The sequence below is a fragment of the Tenrec ecaudatus genome, chromosome 11, assembly GCF_050624435.1.
Source record: "Tenrec ecaudatus isolate mTenEca1 chromosome 11, mTenEca1.hap1, whole genome shotgun sequence".
NCBI classification, from domain to species: Eukaryota; Metazoa; Chordata; class Mammalia; order Afrosoricida; family Tenrecidae; genus Tenrec; species Tenrec ecaudatus.
In genome coordinates this window covers 79,977,728-79,992,646 of record NC_134540.1, presented here as the reverse complement: position 1 = coordinate 79,992,646, position 14,919 = coordinate 79,977,728, and the positions used below count along the sequence as shown (strand labels likewise).

Genomic DNA, 14,919 nt, shown 5'->3' with positions numbered 1-14,919 from the left:
TTGAAGATATACAAGTGGCCATCTAGCTGAAAAGCAACAAAGCCCACATGGAAGATGCACACCCCAGCCTATGTGATCATGAGGTGCCGAAGGGATCAGGTATCAGGCATCAAAGGCCTACCCCTTCCCCCCAAAATCATATTGATGTGAATGAAGGGGAGGGGAGAGTGGAGATCCAAATCCCACCTGTAGTCAACTGGACATCCTCTTACAGAAGGGTCACAAGGAAGAGACAAGCCAGTCAGGGTGCACTGATAAAACATACAACTTTCGTCTAGTTCTTTAATGCTTCCCCCCTGTGCCTTTTATGACCCCAATTCTACCTTACAACTCCAGCTAGACCAGAGCATGTACACTGGTACAGATAAGAGCTCCAAACACAGGGAATCCAGGACAGATAAACCCCTCAGGACCATAAATGAAAGCAATGATACTAGGAAGGGAAGGGAGTTGGGGGGGGGGACCCAGTAAGGGGAAACTGATCACAATGATCAACATATAACTCCCTCCCAGGGGGACAGACAACAGAAAAGTGGGTGAAGGGAGACAGTGGTTGGTCTAAGACATGAAAAAATAAAATAATTATTAATTATTAAGGGTTCGTGAGGGAAAGAGGGTGGGAAGGGAGGGGGGAAATGAGGAGCTGATAACAAGGACTCAAGTAGAAAGAAAACGTTTGAAAATGATGATGGCAACAAACGTACAAATGTGCTTGACACAATGGATATGTGTGTGGATTGTGACAAGAGCTGTAAGAGCCCCCAATAAAATTATTTTTAAAAAAAATACAGCTATTATTATTGAGTATTTATTGACTTAATGGGTTTTCTATTAGATCTGGTTTCTAGAGATCTACTTTCATTCACCATATATTTTTTAGTTTTTGTTATTCCTATTGTTAACAAGTACGCAAATAATAATAAAGAGCTATACTGGAAAAGAAGAAGGTTTTAAAAACTAGAACAAATTTAAATGGATCATAAGAAAAATCAAATGATAGGATGCTAAATTTTAACCTAACAGTATGTGCAACAGTTCATTTTTCAATGCATTAGCGAGGTGATTCAAGTCCCTGGTGTATGGTCAAAGGACTTAATACAAGTGCATTTCCCTTTCACTTAAAAACAACTGAAACAGCTGTCAATGGGTGTAAAGGGAGAGCACATGATCATATGTTAAATTCGGACCTAACTCCATCTGCCATGATGATGTTACTGCGCTCTCTGTCTGATAAGAGGGCTGTTCGCTCCCTCAAGTGTGACCGGAGGGGATTCGCCAGAGGCTAAACCCAGTTTGGGCTCCCACTGTCACCCAAAGCCTTCTGCAAACCAGCTGTTTACAATGTAAACTCTTATGCCATTCCCTCCTTTAGATTTGGATTACATAGTTCCCATCCGTGAAACACACAGACCGGTGTGCCTCTCCCATGTGAACTTAGTCGATGCTCTACTTAGATGGCTGCCTGTTTGAAAACAAGTCTGTAAGACCACAGATGCTATTTTTTCCTGATGCTCGCTGAGAGTTTGATTGAATTGTTTTGAGTCCTCTGATCAAATTGGGTAGAATTGACATCATAATCATATTGAGTCCTTCAGTTCATGAACATCATTTAAATTAAATCGTCGTTAGTTTTTCTCACCAGTTTTAAACTTACTGAGGCTGCATGAAATTTGTTATGTCTATGCTCACTGTCATTGAGTCAATGCTGACTCGTAGTGACTCCCTGGGGGTTTCTGGGACGGTAATTAGTCTATGCTGGAAAGCCCTGTCTTTCTCCTGCAGAGCTGCTGGTGATTCCGAACTGCTGACCATGTGGATTGCAGCCCAACTTGTTAACCACTACACTACCAGGGCTCCGGGTTATATGTATGCATCTTAAGCATTTTATTTCTTTTGGTACATTATCAGGGTTATTGTGTTTTTATTCCAGTCGCTCATTGCTGGTATAAAGGCATGTTATTGGCTTTTGCATAATGACATTGTATCCCACAAACTTGCTCACATCCTGGTTTTAGGAACATATTTGTATATTCTTTGGAATTTTCTATGTAGATAATGATTGCATACCCAAATGGGTTTATTTGGTAAATATTGAGAAACTGAATGGGAAAGACCCAGGAAAGCCAAAGTTACAGTAATTGATGCTATAAAATTTGCTTATGGATCAAACTATAGATAAATGCCACAAAATGGGGTCTGGAGACAGATATAAATATAGTCCATCGATTTTTGACAAAGATATAGCCTAATTCCATGTCTAAAAGGAGTCTGTTTTATCAGATGGTGCAAGTAAAACTGAACGCAGCTTGTTGCTGGCACGTCAATTTGGACTCATAGTGCCACCAACTCCCACCCCCGACGTACAGAGGAGAAACGAACTGCTCCATGGTGTTTCGAAGACTGACCTTTTGAAAGATCACTCGGTCTGTCAGAAGAGTTGCCTCTGGTGGACGCAAAGCACCTGCCTTTTGACGAATGATCACAGCTCAACTCTGTGCCACCTGGGACTCCAACTGGCTACTGGTTGCAGTCCAGGTGATTTGGGTTCGTAGTTACCCTACAGGACAGTCGAATGGCCCCATGAGGAGTTCAAGGCTGTACATCTTTACCGAAGCACATTGCCCATCTTTCTCCTATGGAGCAGCTGGTGGGTTCAAATCACTGTCTTTTCTATCACAGCCAATTGCTTAACCACTGAGCCACCAGTGCTCCTCCCCTAACTGCATGTCCATGTGAAACCCTGATCACTCTGGCTGCAGAATAGAGCAAGGACTGCAGGACTCGAGGCCGAACGAAGGCGCATCAACTAGAAGGTTTTCCTACCAGGAGAAATATGGTAACATAGTCTTTACTTTGCTGAGCTCACTTGTAAGAACTTATTTTATTTTACTTATGCATTTAGGAAAGGTCATGTGCACAAACCTATTCATTATAGCATTATTTGTAGAAACAAGTAAATTGGAAACATCCCAAATGTCTATCAAAAGGAGACAAGTAAAATGCATTAGAGCTTATTTCTAGAATAGAATTGTTTAAAGCATAAAAGAGCTCTGCCCTGGTAGCGTAGGAGGCCTGGTGGTGCAGTGGTTATGCATCAGTTTGCTACCCGCAAGGTCAGCGGTTCAAAAACGGCAGCTGTCCCATGGAAGAAAGTCAAGGCTTTCTACATCCATAGTTACAGTCCCTGTGAAACTCATAGGGGCAGTTCTATCATGTCTGATAGAATCCTATGAATTGGAATTAACTCGATGGCAGTGACTTTGGCTTGGTTTGGGCCCTGGTGGCATAGTGGTTATGTGTTGGTCTGCTAACAGCAATGTCAGCAGTTTGAAACCACCAGCTGCTCTGCAGGAGAAAGCAGAGGCTTTATGCTCCCATAAAAACTGACAGTCTAAAAACTGACAGTCTTGGAAACCCACAGGGGCAGTGCTACCCTGTCCTATAAGGACTCGATGTCAGTGAGATTGAGTCTTTTTAAAAAGGCTATTTATGGAATGAGCACCAGAATCTATTATTTGTTTAAGAAAACGAGGGTTGGGTGAAAATACAGCGAACTCTGTAAGAACTGGCACCCCACAGGACTGCCTTGCTCACAAGTTTTCTGCCTTTGGCTGGGCACAGTTGCTTGGTTTGAATGGAAAATATTTGCGTTCCTCTGTTAAGTTGCTGCCTTACCCAGGCTCTGGCTTTGCCGCTTTTACTGTATTGCACTACCTCTGCAAAGACATATAAGGAATTGCTAATATCAGTTCCTAGGGTGAGAGAAGCAGACTAGGAGACTGGGGTGGTGTTGTGGTAAGGGGAGGAAGACTTACTTTTCATTCTCTACTGTTCTAGTTATACCTTTTGAGTTTGGGATTTTGTACCTATGTTTTGCCAATGAAATACTAAAACTCAACATTGCATTTTAAAATCCAGAAATGATAGTAGTTAAGACTAAGATGATGGCAGTGAATAGAGAGGCCAAGATGAGGAGGATAAGAGTATTAATATAAGCAGCGATTAGAATGAATCTAACATGAGCTGTCAGAGAAGCTAGAGTCTGGGATGGTTGCTAGGTTTCCTGGTTTGCAAGTCTATTGTGAAATCAGGAAGATCAAATTCGATGAACAAGAAACAGCAGTGGTGCTTACAGGAAGGAGGTAAATGAGTGGGGCAGGCAAGACTGGGAAGAAAACTCATGAACATGGCTTTGGGCATACTGAGTTTAAGGAGCTTTGGTGGCACCATAACACAGTAAGTGTTCAGTGGCTGACTGAAAGGTTGGCAGGTCCACCCATAGCAACTTTATGGATGAATGACCCGGTGATCTGACCCTGTAAAGAAAAGAGTCTAGAAAACCCTATGGGACAAGTCTATGCTGTTCTATAGGGCTGCTATGGGTTGGGACTGATTGAAATGACACCCAACACAACACAGTGGATTTGCAAAATCTAAGACACGGCGATGATGGTTAATGTTATAGGGGGCGACCCTGGAGCTCAGAGGAAAGGTCCAGGCTAAAGATGGAAAAATGGAGAGGTCATGTGAACAGAAGAGAAGTGGAGGCATAGAAAGGGACCCTGGTAGTGCTGTGGGGGTAAGCATCAGGCTGCTAACCACCAGGTGGACAGTTCAAACCCACTATCCACTCTATAGGAGCAAGATGAGGCTGTCTGCTCCCATAAATATTTAGTGTTGGAAACTCTAAGGAACAACTCTACCCTGTCTTACAGGGTCACTATGAGTCAGAGTCAACTCAACATCTGTGGGTGTTCAGAGGGGGACAAGAGGCTCTGGTGTTGCAATGGTTAAGTGCTCAGCTGCTAGCCTAGAGGTTGGTGGTTCAAACACCACAGATACTCTGAGAAAGAAAACATTTAGATATCTGCTCCATAAAGATTTTAGCCCAGGAAACTTTATAGGTCAGGTGTACTCTGTCATTGAGAGAGAGACTTTGAGTTGGAATTGGCTGGACAGAACACCGTAAGAGTCAAGGCGGAACTCCAAACCACTCCTGACCAGGGGCAGGTTCATTTGGTGGAGACCTCTGATCAGGATGCCTCCCCTGCCCCCCAACTCCCCCAGGCTGTTCCCCTGTGGCCCTCGAGCCCCTTTCTCCTTAGGCCTTTCAGACCTGAGGACCTGACATTGTGGGGTGAGGTGCAAGTAGGCAAGGAGGTGCAGAGAAGGTAGTTTCTGCTGAACAGCCAGAGTCATGATCTCAATCAAAGAGGGAGCGACCACAACTGATGCTCAGAAGCTGCTACACCGACTGAATGTCTTGATGGAAAAGAGTCTAGATGTCAGCCAAAGGTTTTCTACTTGAGACACATTGAGTCTGCTCATGAGAATGGCCTCACACTTGCAAGGGCTCAGACTGCAAGGCTAAGGGCCGTGGAAGTAAACAATCTTCTTAGTCTAACTCTGTTCTTGGGCTTTGAAGCCCAAGTTCCAGCTGTGAATTTACTGGACAGGTTTCTGTCACCAAACTAAGTGCCACACAAGCACGTTGGGTGTGATGGACTGAGCTGCTTCTACTTGGCCATAAAATCTGCAGAACAGCGGTAAGTAACGTGATCCATGTCAGCCAGTGTCGTCGGCTCACCAGTTTCAGACTTGATGAGAATGGAAAATGTGTTTGGAGAAGTTGAAAATTAAACGCTGCTGTTACAGCTCTTCAGTTTCTACAACTCGATTACTTGCTCATTCAAGAGAACTTACCATTTGGAAAGAGAAACAGTCTTGAATTTGAACGACTCAAAGCTCAACTGCAGGATCATATTTTCTATAGTAAAGCCCTTCGTGTTGGCGTTCTCACTCATTACAATGGAGAGCCAAGCCCAGAAGTGTATGCAGTTAACAGACGGAGTAGAATGTCTTCAGAAACATCCCAAGATGATGGGAGAGACTGGACCTGCTGGCAAGAACTCACATCCAAGTGTTTGACTCTGCCCCAAGCAAGTGTTCCAGACTAAACGTTCAGGAGTGAAAATGGATTATTTCCTGGTGAACCACAAGGCCATTAAAGGGCTGTTACTACAGGGGCTATTTCCCAAATTCCTGAAACAGTTCCTTCATCAGTAAAATTAATCATAGAGCTGTTTTTATTTTCCATTTAGGAAAAACACTTTAAAAATCAGAATTTGATTTGAATGGCTTATCTCCAAACATGTGTGGGACTCTCTCATTTTTCTTTTGTTTCATGTTGGACTACTTTCTTTTTGTATCATTTTATTGGTGGCTCATACAACTCATCACAACCCATCCATACATCCATTGTGTAAAGCACATTTGTATATTCATTACCCTCATCATTCTCAAAACATTTGCTCTCCACTTAAGCCCCTGCATCAGCTCCTCATTTTCCCCCATCCCTCCCCGCTCCACCCTCCCTCATGGACCCTTGATAATTTATAAATTATTATTTTGTCATATCTTACACTGTCCGACATCTCCCTTCACCTACAACAGTCCGTCCCCCTGGGAGTTTATATGTAGATCCCTGTAATTGGTTCCCCATTTCTACCCCACCCTCCGTCCACCCTCCCGGTATCACCACTCTCATCACTGGTCCTGAAGGGATCATCCGTCCTGGATTCCCTGTGTTCATGTTGGACTACTTTCACCCTGCAGTCTAGCAATATTTATTGTATGCTGCCAAGCTATGGAGCTGCGTGGATAGGAACTGGTGTTGGTAAGCCTTAGCTATGCCCTATAAAAATTTTTGTTTTATTGTATTATAAAATGGGAAAGTTAAAATCAGAAAATTTTAAAAAGTCAACAAAATGAAGTTGGAAATAACAAAGGCATTTACGATATACAAGGCACAATACTAAAGAATGAGGGATTTTCCAATCTCTAATGTGTATATAAACTATTTCCTTAAGTTATATATTTTTTGTCCCTAATAAAATGTAAAAGAAGAAAAGAGAAAAAAATGATTAGGGCAAAGACTGTACAGATGTGCTTTATACAATTGATGTATGTATATGTATGAACTGTGAAAAGAATTGTATCAGCCCCAATAAAATGTTAAAAAAAAAAGAAAAACAATTTTCAATAAAAAACAAACAAAACAAAACAAAACAAAAAGTTATATATTTTTTAAAATCCAGGTGAAGGAGCCTTAATGGTACAAAGGTTAAACGTTCAACTTCTAACTAAAAAGGCAGCAGTTCTAAGCCACCTAGCAGCTGTGCAGGACAGAGTCCTGGCAATCTGCTCCCTTAATGACTGGAGCCTGGAAAGCACTACAGAGCGACTGTGCTCTGTCCCAGGAGTTGCTGAGTTGAAACGGACTCCGTGGAATGGTATTACGTCACAGCTGAGGCAGGGTACTGATGAGATGGCTTACCAGAAGAGAAGATAGGCTCAGCTGGCTGAAACATTTAATGCTAAAAAAAATTCTAAACGAAGAATAACTCAAGACCAGTCCCAGTCATTAAATGAAACAAAAATGCCATGGAAATTCAGCGCAGAACTCTTTCATGTACCAGTGCTCCCTAAGATAAATTATTGCTAAAATGGATGTTTCAGTCGCTGAGTTGCAAGAAGGACCCACTCTGTTGCTGTTGCTTGTTGCCAGGGGCATGGCCCCAATTCATGGCGCCCCAGGCACCATTGAACAAAGTCCCGTGCCAGCCCCACAATTGGTTGTGGATAATAGCACTGTGTTCAATTGAGTTTTCATCAGCTAATTTTTGGAATTATAACCAGGCCTTTCTTCCTAGCCCCTTATAGTCCAGAAGCTCCACTGGAACCTGCTCAGCTTCATAGCCATGCCCCAGCATCCACAGACAGACAGCAGTGCCGAAATCAAACAGCAGTCTCCCTCACGAAAGGTGGAATTCGACCACCGCGCCCTCACTGACCCCTTTTAAAACAGCTAACAGTCGAGCATCTTTCTAAAGAACTACACGTATGGGATCGGATGGATAACAGCAACTTGGAAGTTTAGAAAGGAGCGGGAAGGGGAAGTGGGGTTATGTCAAAGGGGGAGAAACTGCTCAGGAAAGAAGGTGCGAATGCATGTCCCACATGTGTCCATCAGTGTGAGTGGAACATGTCAAAATGGTAGAATTGCTTTGTAGATGATCAACAGGTAGAGAACAAAGAAAATTAAAGGGGAAAAAAAGAGTTACTAAGACGGTTGATACACAGATCTCCTTGGGTCGTGTCTGTAAGTATTTTGAGCAAATGATCGCGTTTTGGGAGCACAAAGCTCAGTGGCTCGAACTTGCCAGCAGCCCTTGGGGGAAAACTGGGGCAGGCTGCTTCTTTCCAGACTTATGGCCCTGGAAACTACGGGGTGCTTCTACTCTGTCCCTCCGGGGGGCTAGGAGTCGAATGGACTCCACAGTCATGGAGGTGTGTGGGGTGGGAGAAGGGGAGGGGGTAGTTTGCTGATGCCTGTTAGCGTTCACAAGCTGAAGAAAGCGCGCGGTGGCCCCGTGGAGCAGAAATGGCAGACCCCTCTTCTTGCCCTAGAAGTCACAGCAGCAAGGCTCGCAGAGGCGCTTCTGTCACACAGCCCGAGGCTCCTGGGCAGGCTGACTTCACAGGTGAGCCCAGAGACCGGCAAAACTTGCTCCGCCCAAGCAACACAATGGGGCCCTTGACTGCACAGGGTTTCGGCAAGCTGTTCCCCGGGTTCACCCCTCACGGTTTCCGGAAGCTGTTCCCCAAGTGAGTTCACCCCTCAGGGTTTCCGGAAGCTATTCCTCAAGTTCACCACCCAGGGTTTCCGGAAGCTGTTTCCATTCCCCATCCCGGCCTTGTTTGCCTGCCCTTGGAAAGGTTTCTTCTCCAAGGGGCTCAGAGGAGAGCCGTCTACACAGCAGTGCCTTGCCGGTCACGAATCTCCGGAAGTTGCTTTATTTGAATAGCCCCAAGCCCACTGCGCTGGAGGCCCTTCTGACCCATAGTGAGTCTGGGGAACAGAGTCGAATCCCTCAGTTTCTGCAACGGAGACGAAGGCTTGAAGGGAGCAGACTGCCTCAGCTCTCTCTCACGGAGCAGCGGGTGGGTTTGAACCTGTGGTTTGGACAGCAGGACCAATTTTTTTCCCCTGTGGGAAGAGAGGGGAGAGGACTCCACAGAAAGAGCATGAGGAGTACCTCCCCTTCTACACCCAGCTGCTTCTCCAACTGCACGGATTGTTTATGAAGCAAAGCCGTGGTGCTGCCTGGGAGCAGCGCTTCTACACACCCCACTCACTGCCGCCCAGCCGATCCTGACTCTCAGAGACTGCAGGGGTAGAAAGCCTAGTCGTTTTCCCGCGGAGTGGAGGGCGGGCGGCCTAGCAGCTGCTCATCTCGTGGGTAGCAGGCCACAGCATAAGCACTGGGCCACCAGAGTTCCACTCGTGCTCTCAGTGGGACTATTTTGCCTTTGGGAGGATTAGGCAATAGGAGAATCACACTTAATTCAACATTCCCTGTGTGCTCGTCCGATCCCAAACATTCATTACACAGACTCCTAATTGTCACTTGATATATTCGACAGCAGTTTACTTTTTTTTTAAACTCAACTCTTAAGATGAAAAAAATTTTTTGCAAACGAAATAAATAAATTGGCCCTCTATTTCATGATTTTGGTTCAAACAAAGATGCCAAGATAACCAGTAACTTGAGAATCCATTGGCTTTTCTCTTGTGCCTATCCCTCTGAAAATGTACGTTAATATGATCTGAATTTAATATTGGCTTGTTGCAATTAGAAAACCTTAAGCTGCGTATCCATAATTTCCTGAAACGACCATGAGGTGGCGCTCACGTTCGGATTCAGAACGCCCGTCTTGGGTGAGAAAGTCGGCTCTCAATCCGTGAAGCCAGAACTCAACTTTAAACGTGAAAATAGAAGGAACAGAGACCTTGGGAGGAATAACAAGAATAAGACCAAGTGAGAACTGGGCACACCCATGTTTGTCGCAGCCCCATCTACAATTGTATAAACAGGGAAACGACCAAAAAGACCAGTCTGGGGAGGAATGGCTAAATTAACCCTGGTACATACACGCAATGGAAACTGGGCATCTAGCAAAAGCGACGATGACACTGTCAAACAGCTCATGGCATGGACTGTTTGGGGGACATCATAGTCAGCAAAGTGAGTCAGTCTCATAGAGACAAATAGGCATGAGAAAATTGGCCTTTGACGGCTACCTGGAAGTCAGGGACCAGCAGGGGGCTAGGTAAGAGAGGACAGAAGAGAGAAGGCGAAAGCAGGTAAAGTAAAAGAAAAAATAAAGAGCGGGCCACATTCACGGGCCGTTGCGGTGGACTGTCTGCCATACTGCCAGTAGCCTGGTTCTTGACACGTGGGTGGCAGTGACCTGGGCATTTACTTTCTAAAAATGAAGTGAGCTATACAACTGCATTTTACATACATTTCCCCCTTTGTTATATTCCACAACAATAAAAAATTTAATTGGGGAAAATTATTATCCCCTTTCAGGACACAGCTATTGGGGCCCAAGCCAGTACGGGGAAGAAATATTTAGGATCCATAAAATTGCCTCGTTCACAGTTGCTTTACCACCATCGCCCCTTTAAAAATAATCGGAAATGGTAAAGCAAAGTGAACATACTGAGAACCAAATGATAATGAAACTTATCACAAACATGTTGTCTTCTGAAGGAAATGTGTGTTTAAAAGCACACCGATCAGGACATAAGAAAGAAGAAAAGCCAAAGAGCTACACATTCAACTAAAATGCCTGGCACCAGAAGAAAGCAGCAAATAACGACGAATAGCCTGCTGGGGACCAGAAGTCTAACTGAAAACATGAACAGTCGAGTAATATGTGTTTTGTGTAAGTGGATGTGGAGCTCTGGTGGGGTTGTGGTTACACATCATTGGGCCGCTAACCACAAGGTCAGCAATTCACAGCGCCCAGCCACTCTTTGGGAGAAAGTTGAGACTTTCTACTCTTGTAAAGAATTACAGTCTCGGTACAATCGCTAGAACAGGGAGGTAGTTTTACCCTGTCCTATAGGGTCGCTATGGGTTGCAAGTGATGCAATGACAGTGCGTTTATTATATTCTGCACCCGCAAACATTTTTTTCAGTAGGAGATAAAAAGGCATTTTACCAGATATACAAGAACTTCACCCCTGCTGATGTAGAGCAGTGATGGCTTCATGAATTTCCTCCACCACCACTCTCCCCACTGCAATGCCCCCCCACTGCCCCTCATTTTAACAATGGTCCCTCTACTGGCTTCATTAGTACTGGCTTCATTTGTCTGGAAATGACGGCCAATCTCCCTGAAGACGCCAGTCTGAGGGACAGATCAAGCATTTTAACTTGTCATGCCGCAACTTTTCTCTGCTTCTTCCCAGCTTCACTCCAGGCACTTAGGAAGGTGTTAATCTAGGTTTTCAGTAATTCACTGTTCGTCTGGGTTGACTAGAAAAATCCAGAGACACTCACATACAGTATGAGTACCACAGGGCTTTATATCAAAGAGTAATTGTCTATTGAGAAAACGTCCCCGTCCAGTCCAGATCAAGTCTATAAGTCTGATATTAGCCCGTATGTCTGATACAAGTCCATAAATTATTCTTCAGACTCATGCAGCAAATGCAATGATGCTAAATGCAGGAAGATCACAGGCCAGTGTGTGGAAAGTCTTGTGGACCCAGTGGTCGTGGGTGCACCTCCAGGCTGCCATCAATGTGGCTCCATGTGGCTTGTCAACGGGAATGTATAGTGGATAGAAAGGGCATCCCACCTCCAAGGAGGGAGAGAGGAAGTTCCCAGAGTCTCCATGAGGCTACACCCACAAGGAGGCATCATCAGGCTGTGACCTGATTGACAGGACAGACTTCACCCCTACACTTATTTTATCAAGTTGACATGAAATTATGTAACTACTACATGCACTAAACAAGGTGAAAAAGCGAGAACTGAGAGAGACCACTCTTTAGTACAGTACACAATTAACTGGAGAGACAAACTGAGCATGTACAGAATATTTGCATTATGCATATAATTTTTTAAAATCCACATATAACTGCACAGGTCTAATTCAAATTTTTGTTATCCAAGGGTCAGTTGTGTATACAAAGCACGTAGCACAGAATGCACCGAAAATCACACTCAGTTCTTTTTATTAGCCTTCCACTATTCCTCTCTTCTTTTTTTGCATTTTATTACTCTGCCCAAGAACCAGCTTTTGATATTCTCTACTGTTCATTTTTATATTCTCTACTGTTCATTTTTGTTTTCCGTGATTGTGTTTTATCTTTTTTCCCCCATTGATCTCATGTTTCTTTTATTTGTGGGTGAAAAAGTCTTGTGGAAGCATCTCAGTGCTGGCAGGACTGTCCATGTGGCTCCTCCAGTTTCAGAGCTCTAGCTGCCATCAGCACGGCTCCTTGTGGCTTGTCAATAGAATGTGAAGCAGTGAGAGAGAGAGTGTGTGTACCCTCCAGAAAGGATGACAGGAGTTCCCAGAATTCTCAGGAGAAGGCCATGCCCACATCGAGGCATCATTGGCTGTAGCCTGATTGACAGGCTAGACTTCACCCCTTCACTCAAGTTGACAGAAGATTTTATACCTGCCACAAACAGTGACTAAGTGGCCACCCTGTGCTGGGCATTGTTTTACGTCCTCCTTGTATGACCTCATCCTCAGTGACCTTGTTTCTACTCTGACAACAGAGTAGAGAAACCCGCAAGGGCTCTGGCGCCTTGTTGAATCCCAGCTCCTAGCCTTCCAGCTGTGTCCAAGTGACTTAATGTCTTCGGCCTTGCCTTCCCATCTGTTGGCTGCAATTGATGTTGTCTGTCTCATTTGTGGGCTGTGAGGATAAAATGAGTTAATGTTTCAAGGGCAGAGCTAACAGTTTTGTCCTTACAAAACTATTAAGTCATGTAGGCTATTAGATGGAAGCAAGTCTTTTAATTTAAGGGAAAATTTCTTCTCCAATGGTGCATGCATAGTATGTAATTTTCTTTTCAAGGTGTCTTGTTTAGGCCTCACATTGTATCATGAAGTAGGTAGTACACATGCTACGTGCATCTCTGTTTCCAAGTAAAGGAAACTGAGTCACAGGGCTAGTGCTTGACCCCAGGGCCGCTGCAAACTCCCAATTCAACGTTGGATGTTCTTTACACTGAACTGACTGTGTGGACCATGATCAAGCCTTGCCTTCATACAACTGTGATTAAATAGCTGTTGTTCGGGCTCGTCATTTCTGATTCATAGGGAGTTCCGGTCAAGGGCCAAGAGGGTTTTCTAGGCTTTAAGCCTTCCAGAGCAGAGCTCCCATAAAGCCCAGTGGGTTACAGTTGACAGGCCAAGCCCACCAGCTGCTCTGTGGTGGACACGTGACAGTCTTTTTCTGAAAAAACAGATGAAGTATGGAAACCCCATGAAGCATTTCTGCTCTATCTTACAGGGTCGCCATGCATCAGAATTGACCACAGGGGGTTGGACAAATCACTTGGCTTCTGTTCATCACAATTTTTCTAATGATAAAAGGAGGAATTAGGCTCAATTCTTAGCTGTTACTGCACATTGTAATTGCCGTGGAGAGCTTTCGAGATCCAATTGAATCAGAATCTCTCATTCAAACTTTCTCTTTTTCTAATGTTCAACAAGGTCAAGAAGGTGGAGTGTATGCGACTACCGCCCAGAGGCACTTTTTGGTGCTTTGGTGGCTATTCACACCACAAAAATAAAAGGCAAACACACAATTTGTCACCTAGTCCATGCTGACTTATAACTGCCCTCTAGAGCAGTGACTCTCAACCTTCCTAATGCTGTGACCCTTCCATACACTTCCTCATGTTGTGGTGACCCCCCAACCATAAAATTAGTTTCATTGCTACTTCATAAAGTAATTTTGCTACTGTTAAGAATCAGGCAACCCCTGTGAAAGGGTCGTTCGACCCCCAAAGTGGTCGCGACTCATAGGTTGAGAACCGCTGTTCTGTAGGGTTTTTGTTTTGTTTTTAATAAATCATTTTATTGGGGGCTCCTACAGTTCATATAACAACCCATACATTAATTGTATCAAACTCATTTGTACATATGTTGCCATTATCATTTTGGAAATATTTTCTTTCTGCTTGAGCCCTTCGTATCAGCTCCTCTTTTTTCCCTCCCTCCCCTGCTCGCCCACCCTCACGGACCCCTGATACATTATTATTTTCATATCTTACACCACCCACTGTCTCTCTTCACCCACGTTTCTGTTGTTTGTCCACCTGAAGGGTGGGTTATATGTTGATCATTGTAGATGATTTCTCGTTTCTCCCCCATCTTCCCCTCTCCCTTCTGTCCTGGATTCCATGTGTTGGGAGCTCATGCTGATAAAATACTCACTGTCATGAAGTCATTTCTGACTAGTAGTGAACCCCGGGTAGAACTGCCCCTGTGAGTTTCCAAGACTACTCTGCAGAGGAGTGGAAGGTCTCACCTTTGCCCATGGAGGAGATTTGCACTGCTGACCTTGAAGTCAGCAGTCCAATGAATAACTGCTATGCCACCGGGGCTGATGGTCACACAAGATTGTGAACGTACTATATCCCACTGCATCGTGAATTTTACATCGTTAAGATGGTATTTTGTGTCGCTTGCCTCAATGTCCACTTCTCTATATAAATAAAGAAAGCACGTGGAAGAGAAGAACTAGAGCAGAGATTTTCAGAAAGGAGATAATACAGGAGCTAAGCTTTGGAGAAATCACAAAAAGGTGAGGAAGAAGGTATAGGCAAACTGGAGTAGCCTGGAAAAGTGAGTGAAAATGTGAGGATTGATATTGAGAGGGTAGGATTGCAGGGGGTTAGGAGAGAGACTGCAGACAGTACGGCTGGGCAGGGCTCTGGGCTGGTCTACAAAATCAAGAACTTCAATGTTGCCCCACAGGCAGTGTAGAGGGCATGGCATTTTCCCAGCAAGAAAATAATCAGACGGGAGTTTGGGCAA

At 44.4% G+C, this 14,919-nt stretch overlaps 1 pseudogene; it reads left to right on the top strand.

Moving 5' to 3' along the window:
• Window positions 1–5,197: 5,197 nt before the first annotated feature.
• Window positions 5,198–6,046, top strand: LOC142460987 (cyclin-G1-like; annotated as a pseudogene).
• Window positions 6,047–14,919: the final 8,873 nt, after the last annotated feature.